Here is a 3348-nt window from a genome sequence, read left to right as displayed (position 1 = left end):
AGGAGTATCTCACGAGTGGTGTACTACTAGCAGATAGAAACAAAGCCAGGACCCTTCAGAGACAGGCTGCTAGGTACATACTAGTCGATGGTGTTCTATACCGAAGAGGATACTCCATGCCACTGCTCAGGTGTGTTACGCCAGAAAAGGCTAAAGAACTGATGAAGGAGGTACATGAAGGCTTCTGTGGAGATCACGCTGGGGGCAGAGCTTATCAAAGAAAATTCTGAGGCAGGGTTATTTCTGGCCAACCATGAACGAAGACTTGATGGAGTTTGTGCGAAAGTGTGATAAGTGTTAGAGGTTTTCCAAGATCCCACGTGCAGCTCCTAATGAGTTAAAGCAGATGCAAAGTTCGTGGCCTTTCGCAGTGTGGGGTATAGATTTAATCGGATCCTTGCCAATAGGAAAAGGTGGAGTAAAATATGAAGTTGTAGCAGTCAACTACTTCACCAAATGGGCAGAGGCTGAGCCACTTGCAACCATAACGACAAAGAAAGTACTTGATTTTGTCATCAAAAACATTATTTGTCGATATGAATTGCCCAGAAAGATTGTCTCGGACAATGGCACCCAGTTTGACAGCGACCTATTCACAGACTTCTGCGAGAGGCATGGAATCATCAAGAGCTTTTCTTCAGTTGCACATCCACAAGAAAATGGGCAAGTCGAAGCGGTAAATAAGACATTGAAAGATACCCTGAATAAAAGGCTTGAGGAAGCCAAAGGGGCATGGCCAGAAAAGCTGCCTGAAGTACTTTGGTCGTATAGAACTTCTCATCGAACAGCAACAGGTCATACCCCATTTTCCTTAGCATACAAGTATGAAGCTATGTTGCCAGTCGAGTTAGATCCACCCTCACATCAAAGAATCACATACGACCAAGACCAAAATAGCCAACTGTTGATGGAGTACCTAGACTTGGTTGAGGAGAAACGAGAGAAAGCCCAACTCCGAGTAGCTGCGTACCAGCAAAAAGTCGCTCGATATTTTAACTCCAAAGTAAAAGAGAGAAAATTCAATGTCGGAGATTTAGTACTTCGAAGAGTTTTCTTAAACTCTCGCGACCCGGCTGCTGGAGTACTCGGACCAAACTGAGAAGGATCTTACCAGATTGAAGAAGTCCTTCATCCAGGCACATACAAACTTGCACGCTTAAATGGAGATCTCGTTCCGCGCTATTGGAATAGAGAACACTTGCGCAAGTATTATCAATAAATAGTCCTTCTTAAATGACTGGCTTGTATTAATTTTTACTTTTTACAAGTTTTGAAAAAGGGTTAGTCATGTTATATGGTTGATCGCTTATAAGTGTAAGATCTGTCAAAGATCACTCGTAAAGACATGTTTAGTCCATTTAAATACGAGATTTATAAGGGATTGTGCGCAGCCAATCATTCTTGCCAAACTTTGTAATTTTTTGCAAGTACTTGTTCATTATGTGTGTTGTTTTGCTGTATTATAAGTTTTGCATTTGATACCGAGCAGTAATGTTTGTACAGGTTGTGGTCAAGGCAAGTGACCAAGGACCTAAAGCTCCTCACTCACTTGGGGGGCATATAAGGCACATAGACAGCAAATCATACCAAGAGGTATGTAAACACATGAACAAAGTAATTGAAAGCATGCTACGGTACTTAGAGTATTTTTCAAAATTTATGTTTTGTTAAAACAAGCCAAAGTACTATGCTAAGTTCGATCATGCGGACAAATATTATAATAAAACAGAAATATTATAATGTCATAGGAATCCTTTTACACCGCGAGCAGTATTGCTCGGATGTAAATATTAAATTAAAATGTAAAGCTTCCCATGCATCAATAAAAAAGTAAACATTGTCTTAACATCATGACCCGTAGGCCATGTATGGAAAAGAAAAGAAAATAAGTAAAAAGAAAACAGGCTAAGAAGCAGCAGAAGGATCCTGGGGAGCATTCTGGTCGACTGCGTCTTATGCAGCTTCCCCTCCTTCCATCCCCGTGGCTAGCGAAATCTCTGGGGAGGCAGGAACTCTTGCCTTTTCTTCAGCAACCAGCCAAGCAGCACAACGAGCAAACTCAGCTATCCTGGCATCCTCTGGAAGGTAGCCGAAGTTGGCACTTTGATTGTGTTTCCAGAAATCATAGAAACACCGAAGTGTCGCGTTCTTGTACCTTTCCAGGTCCTTGGCATTTGTAAGCCTGAGTTGCTCCACTTGGCTCTTGAGGACAGCAATGCTCCTGTCCTTAGCAAGATTCTCCTCCTGAAGTCTTTTGACTTCACGCCAGTGAGTTCGGCTAGCATCCTGGTATTCATCTCTCTGTTTTCTGGCATTTTCGAGAGAGGCTTGCTTTTCTGCCAGCTCCGCAGCCAAGGAATCCTTCTGCTGGGTCACTACCTCCAGCTCCCCCGCGTGCCTAGCCTCCGCAACTTGAAGCTCCTCTGTTAGCTTCACTCGGGTTTGCTCGATGCTTGCACCCGCGCGAGTACGAGCAACAGTCATGGTCAGCATGGTCTGCAATCAAAGAATAAGAGTTAGACCAACTTCAAAAAAGGGAAAAGTCAAGACCATGATCACAAAAGAAGAGGAAGAGTGCTTACATTGGCCACTTCATTAAGGGCCCTATTGAGGATCTGGTCGACCCCCATGGTTTCAGCTTCAGCCATGGCCTCTCTACAACGATCATGCTTAAGGATGTGAGCGAGGCGATCCTTGGCTAATCTCAGGGAGCGACCTGTGACGCCCCACCTCACTATGGCTGCTTTCTGGAATGACGACTAGCCCTACAAACCAACACGAGTCTTTTCAGCGTGCTTTGTCCTCACTCACATGCTTCCTAGGAAAACTTCCCAAGAGGTCACCCATCCCTAGATTACCCCAGATCAAGCACGCTTAACTATGGAGTTCTCAAGTGATGGGCTACCGAAAAGAAGATGCATCTTGTTGATATAGGTAGTACCCATCAATCCATTTAAGCCCTCTTCAACTGTGTAGTCCCATACCTACACAGTCTTAGAATCATCACACTTGACCTTCCCCAGGCGGTGTGGGATTGCACAGCTTACCCGGTCTTTCCCCTTACGGATCACGGGATTCTGACTGTCACACGACCCGATAGTCTGGCCCCAGGGAGAACACCCTCGACTTGCTGGGCCTGCTCGGTAGGAGCCGTAGGTGAAGGATTTTTGGCAAGAGCAGGAGGAGGGATTTCCTTCTTGGTGGAAGCAGGAGGTTGGGCAGATGGTTGGCCAGAGGGCCCATCCTTTGAAGGATCAGTTGCTCAGTTCTTCTTGGCCGGAGGTACTTGGCTGGACTCACCGTCGTGTTTCCTGGCCAATTTCCTCCTTTAGACCAAAGGAACCTCTA

Source organism: Humulus lupulus, chromosome 3 (assembly GCF_963169125.1).
Source record: "Humulus lupulus chromosome 3, drHumLupu1.1, whole genome shotgun sequence".
In the NCBI taxonomy this organism is placed as follows: domain Eukaryota; kingdom Viridiplantae; phylum Streptophyta; class Magnoliopsida; order Rosales; family Cannabaceae; genus Humulus; species Humulus lupulus.
The sequence above is the reverse complement of the archived record's forward strand: the minus strand, read 5'-3'. Positions refer to the sequence as shown.